Source organism: Chinchilla lanigera, unplaced genomic scaffold (genome assembly GCF_000276665.1).
Source record: "Chinchilla lanigera isolate Chin_1 unplaced genomic scaffold, ChiLan1.0 scaffold00048, whole genome shotgun sequence".
Lineage (NCBI taxonomy): Eukaryota > Metazoa > Chordata > Mammalia > Rodentia > Chinchillidae > Chinchilla > Chinchilla lanigera.
In genome coordinates, this window is record NW_004955449.1 from 15,514,707 (window position 1) to 15,536,323 (window position 21,617).

The 21,617-nt window shown below is 41.3% G+C and overlaps 1 protein-coding gene across 3 annotated transcripts in view; it reads right to left on the reverse strand.

Moving 5' to 3' along the window:
• LOC102012708 overlaps positions 1-21,617 on the reverse strand; it is a 94,471-nt gene that overhangs the window by 51,328 nt on the left and 21,526 nt on the right. Inside the window, exons 3-6 of one of the 3 annotated variants that reach the window (XR_262509.2) lie at positions 12,728-12,914; positions 12,166-12,312; positions 10,185-10,359; positions 7,058-9,217 (exon numbers count right to left, since the gene is read on the reverse strand). The exons of the other annotated variants lie outside the window; for them this stretch is intronic. The gene's annotated coding sequence lies outside the window, so the exon portion shown is untranslated. Of the gene's footprint in view, positions 1-7,057; positions 9,218-10,184; positions 10,360-12,165; positions 12,313-12,727; positions 12,915-21,617 lie in introns of those variants that run through there. 3 annotated transcript variants of the gene reach the window in all.

The window sequence follows — 21,617 nt, forward strand, 5'->3', positions numbered from 1 at the left end:
AGAAAGGATGAAGGAAGGGAGCCACAACCAAAACACCCCTGAGGGTGAACTCATTCTGGTTTGAATATTTTTATTTAAACATCTCACTTATCTCTGGAACTTTTCCACATCCCACCTCTCTCCAGGAAAAGGTTTGACCTCCTTTCCCACTTGGTGAGAAAAAGGGAACTGGGAACATTTGAGGTAGCAGACTGCCTGCTCGTGGCCACCTGAAGAATGATCTCTGTCTATTCCTGTCACCAGAAACCCACTAAAACCCATATTTATCACTGAACTCCTTCTCTATACCATCTTAGCTATTGTCATCATTGTCTCCCATAAAGATTTCTACCAAAACTTTATCTCTGAGTACTCCTGCCTCTTTTGATCCCAGATTATCAACACTGTTTTAAATTCTTCTTAATCATGTCTAGATCCCACCGTATGCTGCTCACTAAGATATGTTTTTCCTTCTGACATATTTGCACAACCCTATTAATTCAATGCACTGTGTTTCTACGATGAAATCAATTCATACAAAATACTCCTAACCATAAAATTACTGCTTAAAACAGATCCACCTGTCACGGTGAGTTCGAGGCTAGCCTGGCCTACATAGTAAGTTCAAGGCCAGCCTGAACTAACTACACATAGAGACTCTTTCAAATAAATCAAAAAATAAAATAAAACAGATCTACCTATATTTCCCATCTATATAGTCTAACCTGACTTTTGTGTGTGTGTGTGTCTGTCTGTGTGTGTGTGTGTGTGGTCTTTTGGAGACAGGGTTTCACTATGTAGTTCAGGCTGGCTTTGAACTCACTTTGTAGCCCAGTCTGGCCTCAAACTCACAGGGTTCCGCCTGCCTCAGCCTCCCAAGTGCTGGAATTATAGACATGCAACACCATACGAGGCTTGATATTTCTATTTTAATACGCTGCTCAATACTACTGATTTTCTTTTTAATAGTCTACCTAAAATTGCAATGCAAGGCCAGATGTGGTGGTGCATGCCTATAATCCTAGCACTCAGGAGGCTGAGGCAGGAAGACCACTGCAAGTTTGAGTCCAGCCTGGGCTACAAAGTGAATTCGAGGCCAGCCTCAACTGCATAGTGAAACCTTGTCTTAGAAAGCAAAATAAAATAAAATTGCAATGAGAACATCAAGAAAACAGGGGATGAGGAATCTAATGTGTATTTCTGATAATCATTATTTTTCAAATACATTTTTCTTAATAACCACATTTGTAGCACTTTAACCCATGTCTAATAGCAACTGTTAACTTGTTTCTAGGCCTGGTGAATAATCAAAAGCATGGGAATCCTGGTGTCGAAAGCAGTCAATGTTATTTTGACACTTCTGTCTTTTGGAGGAATTGTCTCTTCTTTGAGAAAAACATGGACTGATGACAACCCACAAGACATTCTAGAGAAGAGTTATAAACTCTAAACATGGGCTTCAGTCTTCATGTGTTAGCACTTGGTTGACAGAAAGGCTTTGCTTTAACTGTCTCCCTGATAGTCACATATCTAGGTAACACGGGCAGTACTTTGCTCATTTTATTAAATATGAAAAGAACCTGATGATCAGAGAGGTAAACATTTGATTCAAGAGCATGTCAGTTAAGTATTAAACTATAAAACTTGAATTGAAATACCTCTCCATAACCTGACGGTGAGCAGGACTTCCAGTCCCCAAGTCTCCCAAAATATATATATTATAGACAACCCAGGAGCATGGCACCAACTTGCTTTGTTTTACATCATAGGAGGGTATCTGACTTGCACTTGAGAAACCCACATCGGAATCTACAGGTGCTCACCCTGCCCAGTAGACGTTAGTTGTTGGCCTTTAATCTTCTCCTGCCAGGGGCAGCCTTGTCCTCTTTTGGTTGAGCAGGCAGTTCTAAGTAGTTGTCAGTCATTACCATGGTAACCGACACAGGTTTCAGCTTTAAAGGCCCCTTTTAATGATGCAATTTTGAGAATATTTGTAATACATTACCAGACCACAGAATTAACTGTGGGGAGTTTTGTTTTGGAAAATCCAATTAAAAATGCAAAAGGAATGCGCAACAAATGTAATAAAGAAAATGGGGCCAGATTTAGAGGGGCAAATGGAAGGGAAGCCAGGTCTGACTAGCAAAAGCCAAATCCGAAGCAATTCAAACCAGAGCTGTAAGTTACAAACAGTTCTGAGGAGCTGCAGCCGGGCTAAAGCCAGACTCTCTGGGAGCCAGAGTGCTAGTGAGAGGTGACTAGGGGAAGAGGACAGCTGTCCCGAGAAGGCTGTGTACTTTAAAGAGCTTCTATTTTTTACTTTATCCATGACTTTAGTAGTAAATGTCAGCACTAATCTGCCTTTTGTTTCTTCATTTCTCCATTTTTGAAACCAAGAGACATGGCCACCTGGAGAGGACACAAAGAACTAAAATCAGAGGTTTGGCATACATGACTTTCATGAAAAGCTAGTTTATCCACAAATTCCAATAACATAGCTGTCCCCATAATATTCCAGGATTCTGTTAGTAGTCTCTCACTTGTTGTACCCATTACAAATTTCACCGAAGAATAAATGGTGTTAAATACATCACTACACTATTACATGGGAAGAAACATGTCATAATTACCCAAGGGAAGACAAGTCAATTGTCTTTGTTATGTTTTAATGTAAAAGTGTGCTAGCCTAGCATAATGGCACTGTGATCCCAGCTACTCCTGAAGCAGGAGAATCACAAGTTTGAGGTCAGCCCTGGCAGTTTGGCAGGAGCCTGTCTCAAAATCAGAAAATAAACCGAAAGGACTCAGGATGCAGCCCAGTGCTCCCCGGGCTCAGTCCCTGGTAAGGAGCCTGGGTGGACATGGCTCCTCTACAAGATAGCTGAAGTTTACACTCAATTGAAGGCAAGCGAGTATCCCCATACCCTGAAAGAGCTTTCACATGTGCTGGAAGGCTCTTGCCAGGCTCCTCAGGTTCCTACAGGAACGTCCTACTCTTGCTGTTCACGGAAAGCACCAGGGAACAGATGCATTACAGTTTGTGACAGGAGAACAGCCTGTGGATTCCGCCTACTCCCTCCAGTCCATCTGGGAGGTGGGTGAGACCGGGTGCCCACAGAGAGGGGGGCTCTCCTGGGAATCCCTCAGGGTACCGTGGCTATTGGTGCTTTATTTTCAGTAGATGGCACTGTGTCTATGGAGATAAGTGAAAGAAGAGCCTAGATGGGAAATCTAATTGTTTCTAGAGAAAGTGCTCTGCATATGAGTATGCATGGTATTTTTTTTACTTAGTAACACAATAACAGAAATAGTATTTAGTATTCATGTTAGCACTCTCTTTGGTGCTCAAGGAACTTTATGATTTATTACGCTGGCTCAGACTCAGGCTGTGGTGGAACCTAGGGCCATCCTATGAGGGATACAGTTGGGATAAGAATAAATCACTCTAAATGTTCACCTACTTTATTACCCAACACATACAGCAGCACCTGTACCCCATCTGTGAGCCTGGATCCCCACCCTCCATGCCAAACGAGAAGCTGTGGTACCTCAGTTTATGCACAGCAAACAGGAACCCTCACACCTGAGAGACAAGGCAACAAGAACAGCTTCTTACACACTAGTGGTCCTGTGTAGCAGACACTGGCAACTGTACATCTGTCTTTTCCTCCTTCCTAATAGACATCCAATTACTTTTCCCTTTTCTGAGTATTTGCAGGAAAGTAAAATCCAGCACTAGAAGATTAGTCTACTTCATTTTAGGGCTCTTATAACCATTTAAATGTGAGGAAAGAATTTCAAATTTGCTTCTTTAAAAATTATCAGTAAGCATAGAATGGAGGGTAGAGTTGATGTGAGCCAAGCATCATGTTATGTACACAATGCAATACTCTCTCTTTTATTCTTTTCAATAATCTTGCAATAAATAGTATGCTACCTCTTTTACAGATGAGAAAACTGCAGCTCAGAAAGCTTAAACTATCTAAAATTATCTTTGTTATTGACTGGCCGTATGATAACATTCTAATCATTTGAGAAGTCTACTGTGAGGTGTCTGGGAAAGGTAGCTGCCTAAAGGAACTTCTAATTTCTGCTCCCTTGTCTCTTTTCCCTTCTAATATGACCCCTAAAACTGCAGCAGTCATCTTGAGACGTTACAAGAACCAAACTAAGAGGAGAAGAGAAGAACCTAAGGAAGGCAGAGCAGAATGAGAGGAAGAACCTGGGCTCTTGATGATGCCATTGAGCGGCTGAATTAACCAACCCTTGAAGTTCAGGTTTATGACGTAGCCTCTTTGAGACATGTCTTCTGTTACATGTAGTCAAAAACAGCCTAACTAATATGACCTACAGACCCACTATCCACAGGTGAATAGAAAGATTTGTGCATTCATTAGAGGCAGCCATTCATACCCCGGATGCTGGCACAGTAGCAGGTAAAGGTTTGCCCATCATGGAATCTCCACCGGATCACACCTAATCTTCCCAGTCAGATCCATCCTGGAGTCATGTGAATAAGACATTTTCTCCCATCTCTGCAGGAAACTCACTCCATCATTTAACCCATCTCTTTTCTGTTTCTTTAATGTTTTCTGCTTGTGCTAGCACCTGCTCATGTACTATTTAAGTTTTTCATACTAAAAACTAACAAAATATTACTTGTTAAATAAAAGTACTATAGTTTGAAAGTGGTTTGATTGTACAGTTGTGTCCATCAGGGTTCATTGTGATTGAAGACTTAGTCTCCAGGGTAGTGCTATTGGGAAGGGATAAAAATTCTGGGAAATGGAGCCTCATGGGAATTTCTTAGGTCACCAAGGGCATGTCTTTAGGCTTGAATTTAAAGAAGCAGGAAGAAATTTGGCAATAGCTGAAAGAGCTGCATGTCTTGTTTGACCAAACAAGTTAAGCTAACAAATAAAATATGTGTACAAGATGTTACTACACCTTACAGTCCTCCACTAACCTTCAGCCCCTTCACTTACCATCTTTCACACATCCTGCAAAAATATCTGTTGTGGCTAACTCTAACTCAAAACCATAAAGAAAAGATAATTATAGGAAATATAATTCCCACACAGCTAACTTGAAATGGTACAAAACCACCACTGAAATGCTGGTTTTATTCAAGAATAAAGGCAAAAAAGACAAATGCCAGGGACAGATTTACATGGGAATGTAGGAGACACTAAAGGAAAACTAGCTATATGCAGACAAGTAAAACTAGATGTTTATGTAACACAATGGAAAAGGATGGATTCTAGGTAGGTTTAAGGAGATGAAAGTTATGACTATAAACTAGTAAACTAAGAAAAGAGAACATCTCTGTGATCTAAATCTAGAGAAGGATTACTTATACAAAATGTCAGAAGCAGAAACCATAACTAAATGGGGGTATATTATGGTTTATATTTAGGTGCTCTGCCAAGCCTCATGTGGTCATAGATGGGGCTTTGGGGAGGTAACTGGATCAAGGGTATGTGATTCTCATCACTGGATTAGCCCACTGATGGGTTTATAGCTGAGTGTGATGTTAGAAGGTAAAGCCTGGTGGAAAGAGGTAGGTCAATGTGGACATAGCCTAGCACATTATATATCCCTCCTCGTCCTTTGATCTCTGTCTGCTTCTTGACTGCTATGCCATGAGAAATCCTCTTCTTGTATGGCCCTCTGCCTTGGAATTAGCTGACTACAGACTGAGACCTCTAGAAATTGTGAGCCAAAATAAATCTTTCCTCCTTTAACTAGTGGTGTCAGGTATTTTGTCCAAGCAAAGATAAGGTAGCTAAGACAGGGCAGGGGGAAGTAAATTAATTTGATTATATCTAAATTGAGGCTTTCTGTTGAGTAAAGGATATTTTATACAAGATAGTAGATGGATGACCAAATATGAAGTCTACAGTTGATAAGCAGTTAGTATCTGGTATTGGCATAATTTTTAGCTAACTGTCCCCCAAAAGCCTCAGTGCACTTATAGGTGCGGCTTTTCATAGTTGGCTGGATCTAGGGTGTGTAATACTGGGATTAAGGGTATATGGTAGAATTAGTCCGCTGCTTGGAATTTGCATAATTCTGGATGAGGCTGAATGGATTTACTGAAAACAGAAGCCCCATCCTGGGTATGGGAGGTAACACCCAAAAGATTTATAGCCTCAGTGGGATAAAAGAGAAAGAGAGGCTTGCTGCTACTTCACTGCCTGCTGCTTTTGCTGCTGTTGCCTGCCACACCATGAACTGCTTCTCCTCTGCAATGTTCCTCTTCCATGCACCTTGCCTTGGATCCAACCAATTATAGACTGAAGCCTCTACAACCAGTTATAGACTGAAGCCTCTACAAATCGTGAGCTGAACTAAACCTCTTATCCTTTAACTTGTGAGTTTTGGGTATTTTTTCCCAGCAATGAGAAAAGTAACTAAGATAAGTATAGATAAGAACAGTTATAAATCAAAATGTAAAGATGACAAGCTCAGTGGAAAAGTAGACAATGAATGTCATCATAGTATGTTTTTCCCCTAAAACAGTAAGGCAAATCTATGGCATGTGGGCCGTTTCTTATCACTGAAAGCTCTGACAGGTTTGCCATCATTGACCTAAGATATAGTCTAATGCTAAGGCTTGTGTGTTATTGTATCATTATGGAGTTTAAACCTACAGGATAGGAGCAGGGGAAAATGAGGAAGAAAAAAAGAGAACAAGAAAGAGAAACTATTTATTATTCATTTATTTCATTTTAAAAAGAAAAAAACAATAACAAAATAATAACAAAGACAAAAACAAGACAACACAAAAAGAATAAAAGCAATACAGAATTTCTAAACAAGATGGTAGGAATTCAACAGTAGTTGTTGTTTTACATATTATTATCTTCAATGAAGTTGCTCAGATTACCAGATGTAAGAGTGCAAGATTGATCAAACAATTAAAGAGAATACAAAATAATTTTAAAAAACATCAGAAATGATACAAAAAAAAAAAGAAATGATACAGAGCTTCACTAAACAAGATGGAAGGAATTCAACAATGATTGTTATATTGCATATTGGCGTCTTCAAATTAGTTGTTCAGATTACCAGACATAAACATGCAAAATTGGTCCAAAAAATTTAAGCATTAACTGTTCCTTTCAATAAACCAATAGACATCAGGGGTACATTTGTCCCAGCTATCCCTGTATATACATCTTTAAACATATATAGATACAAAGTTTTCTATTTTATGCAGTGAATTACTACCCTTCATACTTAATATTCATGCTAAAACTTTCCCTAATTTTGCCAGCAAGCACTCTGTAAGAGGGCTTCTATTTTCCTTCAACATGTCTTCAACATCTTTGAGCATAGCTAAGAGGTAACCTTCGATGGGTCTCTCATGTTTCTGCACCTATTACAAGCAGAGACAAGAAGAGTTGTTTGTTCTAGATCATCTTCTTAAGGACGTTTGCATATCAAAGACCTTTGAAATGTAGACATGGTAATTCCTTCTAGACCAGCAGTCAGGCAGTTTGCCTGTGACCCATTGTAAAAGTTCAGCTTCCCTGAACTGAGTTCCTCAGTGGTGTCCACTTTTCCGCTGAGCTCACTATCCTTTGGGTCTTGATTCATAATTGCTCTCTATCTACACTAGAAAGTAATGTCTGTGGTACAGACTCACTCGTGTACAGCGTCAACCTCTGCCATGCACCATGGGGCTGGAAGCTGAGGGGACTGACACAAACATGAATTCCTGCGGCTTGTTTGCCATGACTAACAAAGTCCTTCCTATCTATCCAGGAGTTTCATCTCTTCCATGGGCAAAGAAATAATTGCAGGCTCATTTGTCAGTAGAGTACACTCTCTAATGCTTGACAAATTTTAACAAACACTTGATTTCTAGAACAAGATGTTTTATGACTATCTTATACTTTCGTTGTCTGGCCCTAGAATCAGCCATTTCTTCAATGAGTCCTAGGTTCTTTGAGTGAATAATGATATTTAAAAGCCATTTAAAAGCCACATCTGAATATTAAATGTGCTCCTTACTATTAAAATGTCACTGTTTCCGGTTCTTAGTGGATACATCTAGCTACACAGACACACACACACACACACACACACACACACACATCACACATCACACAAAAACAGAGAGACAGAGAGCTTTATCTGCTTTTTAAATTTCTATTTACATTTATTTAAAATCAAAAATTAACATCAGTGCCTCCAACACTAGTCCAAGATTACATTGATTCTAATTTTCTCCTTTTCTGTGTTCATAACTACCTGCTCCAACAGTGAAGAAACTGGCTTTAGTATCTTATCAATATTTGCCTAACTAATTTTCCTATGTTAGTAATCTAACTCTGCATACTCTTCCTTCTGCATACCTGCTTTCCTTTTCCTGATCTGCTTGATACTGTACTCCACACTGGTACACATAGGAGATGCCTTCCTCACACCCATAAAACAGGCTAGAAGTGGTGTTCCACAGTGCATTCTCCAAAGGCAGACTCCAAGATGGAGTCCAGTTAAGAATATTTGTTAGGAATCCGGCTGTGGAACTAAAGACAAGATAGTATGATTGGGCAAAGGGGGAAGTTGAACTATTGCACTGTCCTGGAAAATTCTTGACAAATCCCACTGGAGCTCTGGAATAAAAAAGGACAATTGTAATAGACTTAATGTTTGTGTCCATCCAAAATTCATATTTACAGGGAGATCTTTAAGAGGTCATGACAGTGTGTCCTCATAAATGGAATTCATACCCTTGTAAGAAGAGGCCAGAGTGGTAGCATGCTTTCTCTTCTGCCATGTCAGGATACAGGGAAAATTCAGTAATCTGAAACCTAGAACAGGGCTCTCACCAGATCCCGATCATACTGGCATCCTGATCTGGCTTCTAGCCTCCCTATCTGTGAGAAAAAATTTTCTGTTATTTGTCAATTACCCAATCTATGGTAATTTGTTATAGCAGCCCAGCCTGACTAAGACAAGAGTTAAAGTTGCTGTATAGCAATCCAAATGGGCTGGGCCTTTATATTCCCAGAGTCACTGATGTAAACCAACCTGGAAAGGGTGTGTCCTTGGGCAAAGCAGCTGTCTGCAGCTCCCTGGAGGATCTGACAGATGCACAACAAGTCCTCTCTTGAAAAGGCTCTACATGACTCATGTTCACAGCCGCCACAACCCACTCTTCACGTCCCTTAGCTACATTTCTTTGCATATGTTTGGAGAGCCATTCTTCCAGGATTCTGATGTACCTCTTTCCCAGAAAGAAAATTTCAAAAAGTTGAGCAAGGTACTCTATGCCTTTAATCCTAGCTATTCAAAAGGCTGAGGCATGAGGATCATAATTTCAGAGCAACATGGACAACTTAGTGATGTGCTGTCTTAAAATAAGATTTATTTAAAAAGGGTTGGGGATACAGCTTAGTGGTAGAGTACCTACCTGTCATGAATGAGGCCCTGGCTTCAACCTACAATAATGAATGAATGAACGACTGAATATATGTAAATAAATAAATATATTCATTTATTTGTTTTAAAAAAGAAAAATTACAGCCCCCTCCACTATTGCTGGTCTCAGGACCTGACTAATATACGTCATCGATCATCTTTTTCTCCACTATCTGTTCTAGATTCCTTTACCTCAGCACTACTTGTGTTGGTTTTGGTAACTCACCAAGGCCCTCATTCATACCTGAGGATGAGACACCGTGCCTTTTTCAGGCCAGGGCTGCTGACTTGTCCATTTACCATCACAAGTGAGCAAAGGAATTAAAATAAAAAGCTCTTACACGCATGAACTGGCTGCCACATGTCTGTTCCCCGCCTCCATTATGTAAGAGCTGCTCTGCCGCCACCTGAAGGTGAGGATCCACACTCTGTGCCCAGATGGTAACTCCCCTCCTTCCAGGGACACAGTGAAGATTAAATGACATGTGTTATCTATGTCTCTATGGGACACTTGGCTGCCTTTGTAAAAGTGGGCTTCCTAGGATAGCTGAGACCTCTGCCCCTAGAGAGCCTGGAGTTAGGGAAGAGAAAGCACAAAGTCCCCTGTGCATCACTGGAAGAGACCCTGCTATGTGGATCACTCATTCTTCCACCCCTTGGTTCCTGGAACAATGGATTATTCAAATTGGGGGTACAACATCACATAATGTTTTTATTAGCTCTTCTAGAAGATGCCAGCGACCTCTACTGATGCCCAGTAACATGACACCTACCGTGGAGGATGGAGCTCTTGTTCCTACAATGTTGCCTGTAAGCTGGCATTCATTCAGCTGTCTTCAGTTGGCCATGTCAGTGCTCGATCAGGCTTCTGGCTTCTGAGTGGTATATGTGAGATGACCAGCAGACCCAGTAGTCATAGGACCATTCTGGTTCCCTTTTGCAGACTCCCTGTTCCAACACACTGTTATACAGAATTCTCTCCCACTGATGAAACATTCCATAAGTCCTTGGATAATGATGGTGACTGAGGCCTCATAGGCAGGGAAAACAAACCTACTCCAGAAGATGTGTTTATCCTTATTAGAATAAGCCTCTAGCTTTTGCAGGTGAAGTGAGTCTCCACATAGTTAATTTGCAACCTAAATATTTCCTTGAGAACAAGGCTATATCAGAGCCAAGCACTGATATCTACTGCTGGCAAGTGGCCAGTCAATGGTAGCAATAGGTTCGGTAGGTAGAACACGTGCTGCTGAACCCATGCATAGAGCCCATTTCTCCTACCACAGCCACTCCAGTTACCTACCAACCAAGCCTGAGCTGGTGTGCTAATGGCAGAGACTGAAGCAGTAGTCTCAGCTACTTGGTTGTTATATCTTCCTCCATGGTTAGTGCTCTCTACTGGGTATTTATATGTGATACAAAGATTTCTCACTTCTTTTCTTTTCTCACTTATTCAAACACCTCCCTCTCTCATTCTTTCAATTTTACTGTTTCGTAAAGAGTGAGTCTGTATTTATGCTAACATCAGGCCATTTATCCCGTTTCACAAATTGAATACCCAGGTGAATCTTCCCGAACATTTCATTAGGAAGATTTCTCCTTGCAACAGCAAGCAGAAACACCCAAATGACACCCACAATTTAGAGGCAGATTTATTGTACATTGGCGGGCACTCACAGGAAATCAATTGTCCTTCAAAATGTCAAGTCCTGAAGGCCCAGAGAGGGAGGTTCTTATGGGGTTGCAAGCAAGAGACTGAGTATTTGGCCATCTTTGATTGGTTCTTACAATATGTGTCATAGCGACCAGCCATGCATCACAGTGACCAACCATTTCTAGGAGACAGAAGCAACTGGAACTTCAACACGAACTGTTACCTGGGCAACTTGCAAACTAACTGGGGGACATTTTCTGTTACACCCTCACTACTGTCTTTCAAAGCCACATACAGTACAGTTGTTTCCATTTTTAAGCACCTATACCCTAAACTGCTCTATTTGTAAACCATGCTTGGATTTTGTTTTTCATCAACTTATCAGAAGAGAGTTTCACCGCTGTCATAGTGAGGGGGCACAGAGGGCCTGGTGCACAATGGCAGAAGTCACAGGTATCTGGGCTGCATGCCTATTTTGCCTTTTTTTTCTTTATTTCTTTTTTGCTCTCTAGTCCTTCTCTTGCTTGGAGCTCATGCTTTTTTTCCTTCCAATAAGCAGCTAAAGGACTCAAGTAACACTATGGCTTTGGGGCTCTGTAGGAGCCCAACTCATAATGGACAGTTCTGAAAGAGTGATCATTTGGTGACCAAAGCCCAGCAGTGTGCCAAGAGTTTTGTGCTTTTTAGGTATATGATTCTGCTTGCTGCAGAGTCTTAGGAGCCTGCACTGTGACTTTCTTGCTGTGGCTTGTCACAAGGCCCATTGCCACAGCACATCTTCTCCTACCACTGATGCCTCTAAAACCACAGGACCTGCACGGTATTATTGCCGAAACAGCAGGGCTGCTTGAACTGTAGCTTGCATTTGCTGCAGAACTTTCTTGCAGTGAGACCTTCTCACTGCTGCCAATATTTCTTATCACCTGACACATGGACTAGAGAAATAGTCCCTAGTGCAGAATATGCTCTCTAGAATTAAGGATGCTGGGAATAAGGTTCCTTCTTTACAGAGGAAGATAAAAGGTGTGATAACTGTCTTTTACTTTGAAAAGTATGCCCTGATACACTTCTGACTACATCACTCTTAAATTTTTACTTACATGTCAGACTCCTGGTTCTTTTTCTCATCTCCTGTAGCAAACATGCCTTAGTAAGTCCTCTAGTGCAGCAACCTCTTCTTATTCACTAGCCCCAGTTAACAGGATATTATTGATGTGGTGGGTCATGGTCAGTTTCTGTGGGATACACTGATGGCCCAAGATCTCGTATTACATTATTATCAGGAGCAGAGGAATTAACATAGCTTTAGGACAAAACTGTATATGCATATTGCAACTCATTCCATGTAAATAAAAACTCTTCCTGATCTTATTTTTTCATTGAAATATTTTAAAAAATACTTTTGTAGCTAAGCATGATGTCACATGCCTGTAATCCCAGCATTTGGAAGGCTGAAGCAGGAGGACTGCCTGCAAGTTCAAGGCCAGCCTGAAATACAAACCAAGACCCTTTCTCAAAAAAAAAACAAAGAAAAAATGCATGTACTCAAAACCATAATAATCCCTAGAATTTATACAAGTAGTGAGTTCATTACATCTCTCTGGATCCTTCACAAGTACTGAATCTTATCTTTAGGGAGAATATCCGGATCAATAAACTCACCCAGTATATATTCCTAGCCTGCTTGATGGTGTATCCTCAGAATCCAATCCTAGTAACATTTCCCTATCTCCCGTGAATACAGCCAGGTTAAGTTGTGCAACTCCTCTGGATAGAACATCTGTCCCTCCTCATCAAATGCCCACGTGTCCTCAACTGTATTGTGCTAGAATCCGTGGAGGTCTAGCGTCTGGAACGAGGGATGAAAGCAGATCGTGAGAAATGCAAGTGTGGCCTTAGAAGGAAAGGCTTCCCACTGTCTTCAAGCAAGGAGGGCATGCTGGCTCTCAGGGGAGAGGGCTGACCACTTCTGCAGACTGGGCTGTGCTGAGAGGCCTGAGGTTCCAAATAGTGAATGACACCCACTTCAGTGTCCCCATCTCAAGGGGGCGTGTTTTCCCTCACATTGGCTCTAATCTTGACGGAACAGGGTTGCTTTGATTTGCCATGCAATCTCCCCACGATTGTTACGCTTTTTAAATATTTATTTACTTTGGTGACTTGGGGACAGGATCTCTGCTATATAGGTCAGACTGGCCTCAAACTCACAGCAATCCTCAGGCCTCAGCCTCCTAATTGGGATTACAGGTGTGCTCCACCACACTCAGCCTTGTTATGCTTTTTTTCTTTTTAAAGAGAGTAGTAAAAGGGAAAAAAAGAACAATAGCAGCATAGTGTTATGCTTTTTAAAAGCCCTCTGTGCCTACCAGGCCTGGTGGCACATGCCTACAGTCCTTGCACTTTGAGGCTGAGGCAGGAGGATTTCCACAAGTTTGAGGCCGGCCTGGGCTACAGTGTGATTTCAAGGCCAGCCTAGAATACAGAGAGACCCTGTTTCAAAGGTCAAAAAATAAAAGCTCTCTGTGTCTGTATATGTAAAAATGCTCACATGTACATGTAAATACACAATGAAATGCACTTATAGAAACATCTAGAGGGAAACATCAGTGCTGGGAATGGAACCTAGGGTGCTGGGCACATTTTCAACACTGGTTCAGTTCATGGAAGGCGTGGATGTGAAGACTTCTAGAGAAGGACCTATGGGGCTGGGGATTTAGCTCAGGGGCTGGGGATTTAGCTCAGCGTCAAAGCGCCTGCCTGGCAAGCACAAGTCGTGAGTTCAATTCCTGGTACTGGAAGAAAAACAAACAAACAAACAAACAAACAAAAAAAGAAAGAGGACCTAAATTATTTGTTACATATTTTTTCTTGTCTCCATTTTTCTCACAAATATATGTATAACATTTCTAAGCATCAGAAAAAGTAAAAGGATCGTTATGTTAGTCAGAGAGAATTGGAATGGGAAGCATGTCCTTGACGTGAGATCTGACCTCAACCCATCCTGAGGGGAGAGAGAATCAGTGAAGATCACTGGGAGCTTGTGCAGTGAGCCACCCGCCCTGCCCAGGACAAGGTGGAGGGAGGAGGGGAGCTCACTGTCTGTAGTCATCCGCACTCTTCCAGTCCTCCTTTAGAAGGAGCTTTAACAGCTTCAGAGTTGCAGGTCTGAACCAGGGGCAATGCGAGCTGAGCAGAAGCATAGTACATGAACCTGGGTGCCTTCCAAAGACAGTGATTCAGGGAGGGGCTGTCCTGTGAGCAGCACCCCAGGAGGAGGCAAAACTATACAGCAACAGCTCTTCTTGGCTTTTTGGAACATTAGCACCATAGGAAAGAATACACCATAGAAATGAAATTATTTCTGTCTGCTACAGCAGTTGGTAACACAGATTTTCAGTATGTTTGAAACAATTATTTAGGATGATGTATTAGTTTCTTATGGCTGCTCTAACAAAATACCACAGACTCAGTGTCTTAGTTACTTTTCTCCTTGCTGAGACAAAATAACCGACACCCATGTTTAAAGAGGAAAGGTATATTCAGATCACAGTTTGCAGAGGTTTCAGTCCCTAATTGGCTGGCTCCAAGGCAGGGTTGGTTTCACAGAAGAGAGAGATTCATGGCAGGCATAAGATAGCAAAAGCAACAGGGAGAGCAAACCTCTTTCTTTCCCTTATAAGGTATGCAGACTACCTGCCCTAGGGCAGATATAGCACTCACACCCTTAATCCCAGCACTGGACCATGAATCAATCACAAATCTAGAAAAGCTCCCCCCACACACTCCCATGACTATATGAGGCTTTGTGGGGTCATCTAGATACAAACCATACACTCAGGGACTTCAAACAACAGAAATTATTCTCTCATAGAGCTCAAGGCCAGAAATTCAAAATCATTTTTACTAGACAGAAATCAGTGTATTAGGATTGTACTGTTCTCTCAGGAAGCTCTTAGGGAGAATTTAGTGCTTGACCCTTCCAGTTTCTGGTGGCCAGCAATATTGCTCGATCTGTGGCCACATCACTCTAATCTTACTTCTGTGTTCAGTCCTCTACTTTTCTGCATGCAGTGAGATCTCCCTTTGTCTCCCTTCTCTGGAGATACTCATGATTACTCTTAGGGCTTACAGAGTCACATCTGCAGGAATCCTTTTCCATATTAGTTAATATGTATAAACTCCAGAGATTGAGATCTGTCTACTTATTTCTTGTTGTTGTAACAGAACACCTGAGATTGGGTAACTGTAAGGAAAAAGTTTATTTTGGTTCACAGTTCTGGAGGCCAAAAGTTCAAAACTGGGTGGCTGCATCTGGTAAGGGTTTTGTTCTTTGTCATCACATAAGCAGAAGAGACAAAACACAAGGGTGGCTTCACTTTATAATAAACCATTCTTGAAATAACCAATTTAATTCCTCAGAGTGAGACCATCCTCAAGGAAGGCATTAATCCCTGGTAACACCCTGTGCAGCTCTCAAAGGTCCCACCTCCCAACATTGGCAATTAAATTTCAAGATAAATTATTACAGCAATCAAATTTCAAGATGAGTTTCAGAAAGAACAAGCCAAGCTCAAACCATACCAGGACCTGACCTCCTGAGGGGCATCACTCACCATTCTACTAACAGACTGTTGTTGAACATGTGGCAACGTGAAATTAAATTTAGATGTTCTGATTTTTCAAAGACCTGCCTGCTTCTAAAAACCCCACAATGAGAAACAATGGGAGTTTCATAAATCTACCTATCAGAAGAGAGTTACTATAATGTGCTAAGTGAAAATGGTATATAAAATAGGTGACTAATGAAAATAGTAATTTCAACCTCAAGCTCTGCTCACCCCAGCCTAGTGGAACAAAATTTTGCCATCTGATTCTAAACCTTGCTGAAAGCATAGGAGTAGATGAAAGACAACTCTACATAGCTGACTTCTCAGTAACAAATGGGGATTTATTTGTTTAACCATGTAGGATTTACTGAGTAAGAAGCCAAACTGTAGTCATAATTCTAGCTAACATCGATTAAACATTTATTTAATTCCCAGTAATGTGTCAGTTTCCTCACCTATATTGTCTTATTTACTTTGCTGTTCAAACATATGAGGTGAATTCATTTATTAAGGCTGTTAGGTTACAGCTTATACAAACAAACAAAAAAGATTTACTGGAAGGCTCTGGGCTGACTCACAATCAGAAGAGCTGCACCAATAGGGCTTGGGACGACAGGAACAGGAGGAGTTGAGGAGGAGCTTGGCGATGTGGGCTTTGCTACAGCTCCGGCTCTCTTCTCAGTCTATGGCAGTACCATGGATGGTGCTGTCTAAACAGCCTTCCACCTCTGTGGGTTTTCACACCTGACCTGAATTCCAAGCAGAATTAACCTAACTGTGCTAAAACACAGTCACTATCCTTGGCTTTGCCTGGGGCAGATGCCCCAGTGGAGCAAGTTCACTGATGGTGGGGATAAAAGTGAGGAAAATGAATGGAGTAGACAAAAATATTAATTGCTTCACAAATAATATTATTATTCTCACTTTACAGAAGGAAAATCTGAGCTTCAGTGAGTTTAGAAACTTAGTAGCAAGCTGTAATGCCACGATTTATACCCAGTACTTCCCAACTGAGTTTATACCCTGAATTACTATCCTCATTTCATATCTATGATAAACACAAAAGGGAGATTGCAAGGCAGTTTCCCTATGAAGTTACTGGAAAGAACAGACTGTTTTGGCTTTTATTATCAGTATTCATAAATTTTACAGAAGATTGGGTTTCAAGTATATAAACTATTTTGATCATATCCAGACCCCCCCCCATATTTTTGTTTGTTGATGTTGTTGGTTTTATTGGAGGTGGTACTGGGGATTGAACCCAGGCAGCACTGAGCTACATGCCCAGCTTTTTTTCTTTTACTCTGAAAAACCATCTTGCTAATTTCCCCAGGCTGGCTCTGAACTTGTGATCCTCCTACCCTAGCCTCTGGGACAGCCGGGATTACAGGCATGTGCCACTGAGCCTAGCAAACTAAGTGTTTTGATGAATTGTGAGACCCAGGAAAGTATTTGTGCAGTGAGAACTTTCTCTGTTCATCCTGGGCAGGAATTGAGTGCTAAGCATGGGGGCACAGAGTCAAGAAAGACAGGCCTGTTTCATAGTTGCAGTGTGATTGCAAGAAGGCAAAACTCAGCAAGATTTGACTCAGTGGAATGGGCAGTGTAAGGGAGAGAGAGGCTTCCGCAAGGCTAGGTACAGCGACAATAGCGCTGCCCTCTGCCTTCATCTTTAGGTGCTTTTGCTTCTGAGTTAGCTTCACTTTCTTCCCAGCATCCGCAGCAGTTCTTTACAAGGGCCCTGGCTGGCTCGTGGTGCCCATTTCCAAACCAAAACACTGTACCAATCACTGTGTCCAGGGAAATGTCTTGCACATTTGGCCTGGCTCTCCTGATTCCTCCACCCACTCCTAATGGAGAGTAAGTGGAACACATGATTGGCGGACACACTGGGATAGCACAGAGGAGGCTAAAAGCATTTCCCAGAAACAAAATGGCTGTTCCAGAAAAAAGGAAGAAAAGCAGACAGGCAGAAAAAAGAAATTCAGATATACACAGATTTCTGCTTCCGTGACCTAGAGATTTCATCTTCTCAAAACTTTTTCTGTCTCTGCCAGCCATATTCAGCAGTAGTGGGAACTTCTCTTAGAGGAGATGTAAAAAGGTACACGAAATATCTTCTACAAGTCAGCTTGTTAAAACGTCTGAAGAGCTCATTTATACTACGTTTTCAAAGTGCAATCTACCAACCAATCTGCAAACTTGTTTGAAAGGCAAACTCTTACACTCTAGTGAATCAGAGCCTTTCTGTATGCTTCTTACACAAGATGAAGTTTGGTCTATGCTACAGTCCAAAAAAAAGCAATTTCAAGAGGGATATTGATGTAACATAAGATGATGAATGATGGAAATAAATCAGTCTTCCAAACTGAAATTGATAGACTGATATTGTCCTCATTGAAGTCTTCTGAGATCCAGGAGAGATGATAGCTTAAAAATACCTCCCCCAAAAAACTATTAGTTGTGTTTTTCTTTTAACCCTTTCTAGAATTAAAATGTAATAGAATACTTCAGTGATCCTCCTGCCTTGACTCCCTGTGTGCTGGGACTACAAGCAAGCGCCACCATGCACAGCCCTCAGGAAGAGATTCCTAACAGTTTAAAATATTCTATTATCCAGTGAGCTGTGGCTTCCTTTTTGTGTCCCCTCAAAATTAGTATACTGAAGCCCTACTCTCCAATGTCACTGGACTTGGATATGGGATGTTTATCAAGGTAATTATGGTTAATTAAATGAGTCATAAGGACAGAGTCCAAGGACTAGTGACCTTATGAGAAGAGACACCTATTCTCTCTCTCTCTCTCTCTCTCTCTCTCTTTCTCTCTCACTCTTTCTCTCTTTTTCTCTTTCTCTCTCTCCATCTCTTTCTCCCTGCAAGCCAGGTAAAGATCCTCCCCAGGATGTAAGCGCTGTGGGAAGATTGATGTTAGATTTCTCAGCCTCTCAGCCTCAAGACCTCTAAGAGAATAAATTTCTGTTGTTGAAGTCCTTAAGTCTGGTATTTGCCAGTGGCAGCTGGAGCAGACAAGCCACTTTCCTCACTGGAATCATTAAAACAGAGGTTGACAGTCACCTCCCATAGACAGAAATGGACCTGCTATAGGAGGAGAGAGAAAATTATTCCTAAACAAGGGCATCTCAATCTTACCTGCGTATGAGAATTAACTATGGATTTTTTTAAAAAAAACTGACGCCCACACTCTCCCTCCCAGACCAATGAAGTCAAGATGTCTGTGTGTGTGAGTCCACACTGAGGGGCTGAAGAGGCTGGAGTCTGCTGTCCACAGGTGACAGCAGCAGCAAAAGACACAACCACTTAAGCAGAGAGGTGCTTTTCAAATGCAGGCCAACTGTCTCCTTCTTCCCCCTTTCATCCCAGCGCACTGCAAGCCTGCTGGATGATGCCATCCACAATCAGTGTTGGTCTCTGCTCCCCACCCCACAGTCTGGAGGCATACATGCCACTGTTCCCTGGAAACACCCCACTGGCAGACTCACAAGTGTGCTCTACTGATCTGCTAAGCATCTTTTAACTCAGTCAGGTTCACAGCCAAAATTAGCCATCACCGGGATAATGACATTTAAAGGAGTCATCAAGGTGATGTCCCCAAAATGCTATTAGTGCCCTTATAAAAGGAGAAGACACCAGAGTTTTCTCTTGGCCTTGAGAACAGCAAACAATGCTGCTGTCTGTAAGCCAAGAAAAGAGCCCTCACCAGAACCAAAGGCAATTAGACACATCAGAGATGTGAGTAAAGTCTCCTGTTTAAGTCATCTAGTCTTCGGTGTTTTATTATGGCAGTCAAGCCAACTAGAATAGCCAGTATCCTTTTACCATGATTTGGAAGGAGGCGTTGTCATTATCATTGCTATTGTTGCTGTTGTTTGTTGTGCTATGAATTGAACCCAGAGCCTCACACATTCTAGACAAGCATTCCACCACTGACCTATATCACTAACCCTGAAAGCAGGTTTTTTCTGTTCAGAGACTACATCTTCCCAGTCTATACAGTCTTAATAGGACTGTCAAGAACACGCCCCCCCCTCCCCAATATGACCTCAACTAAGGGAATTAGACATGCTAGGGAGGCTTTAGAGGGACTCCAGGTGACTGGAATCAGATTATTCCCATACCATGAAAGAAGGTGTCTATATTTTTTACCAAGATCCTATACTCCTATACCATCCTTTGTCTTCTTCACAAGACCTGGCTTCAAAATTCCCCTTAACTCTGTATCCTTCCAGTAAATTCCTTTTTTAGCCAGGGTGACTCAGAGCTTCTTTCGGTTACTTGCAGAACTGGTTCAGAAATTGGTACCTGGAAATGGGCACTGCAAACCACAGACCTTTGCTGTGAAAATAGCTTAATTAGGTAGATGTAAGGCACTGAGAATTTCCCAATGCAGTTCAACTGAGAAGGCTGAAGCCAATTTTTTTTTTTTTTGGTACTAGGGGTTGAACCCAAGGCCTTTGCACTGAGCTATGTCCCTGACCTTTTTTTTCCTTTTTCTTTTTTTTCTTTTTGAGACAGAGATAGAGTCTCTACGTTGCCCAGACTAGACTTGAGTTTGTAACCCTCCTGCCTTAGCCTCTGGAAAGCATGCACTACCATGCCCTCCTCCAGTGATTTTTCTTGAACTTCCCAGTTTTTACAGTAAATTTCCCATTTTGCTCAATCTAATCCCGATTAATATTAGCCTCTTGTGCAAAATAAAAGGACTTGTGCTAGCAAGATGTCCTTTTCCTTGCAGTTTTTTGGTGGGCTGATGGACTGGGGCTACTGTTGAGTGCACGCCTGGCAACACTTTTTTAACCCATTAGAGTAGCTTCAGTGAGCATCAGTAACTGGCTCAAAACCAAGCCTTTTGCTTTCACAGCCTTCAAACCAATAGCTGAGAACTGGAAATCTCTGTCCAGAGAAAAGTACCCACCAAACTCCTCTTCCTTCTAAGATCATTGCACTAAAAAAGGCCTATAGAAATGAAAAAGACACAGGAGACAGGGAGAGCACAATAAGGGGGGTGATGATCACCATTTGTTACGTCCTTACTCTGTGCCAGACATGGGGGTATTATGTCATTTAGTCCTAGAAAAGGAGTAGTATTGTTTTTGTTTTGTTTTATTTTGATTCTAAGGTTGAACTGCAGAGGCACAGAACTGAATTGATTCAATCAGTCATTCTTTTCTGTTACTGGCATGATATAATCATCTGTCTAGACATGACCCCTATTTCTCTTATCTTCTTTATCCCTCCTCCCCAAGTGTATCTAATGTGTCCTTCCAATCTACGTTTCATAGACTTCAGATCCATAAAAATATGTTGTATAGTGTCTGCTTTTAAAATGTATATAAATGGATCATACTGCCTCTCACTATGCAATTTGCTTTTTTTACTCAACATTATGTTTCTGAGATCCATCTACATTGATATATATAGAGAGCTAGTTCATCTGTTTAAACCGCTCCATTGTATACTATCATGTCAATATACTGTACCTTACTTATATATTTTCTCCTGGTGAATATCTACACTGCTTCTAATTCTATCCTGTTATAAAAACCACCTCAGTGAATAATCTTGTATAGTCTCTCAAAGTGTTCATTGGCCAAGAATAAGAATTACCTAGAAGTAGAATTTCTGGGCCTTAGGCTACATATATTTTTAGTTTTAATAAATCCTGCCAAATTACTTTGCAAAATAGTTTTACTAATCTATACTTCCACCAACAGAATATAAGAATTTTTGAGATAGGTACTATTATTATCTCCATTTTGCAGATGAATAAATGAGAAAAGATACAAAGGTCCAAAGTTAAATATCATACCTATCTAAACTATGTCTCTTTAACGCCAGAACTCAATGTACAATGTCCCTGTACAATATAGCCCTACTAACAGCTGGATATACTTTAGCAGTGTGAGAAGCACCTCCAACATAGGTGGG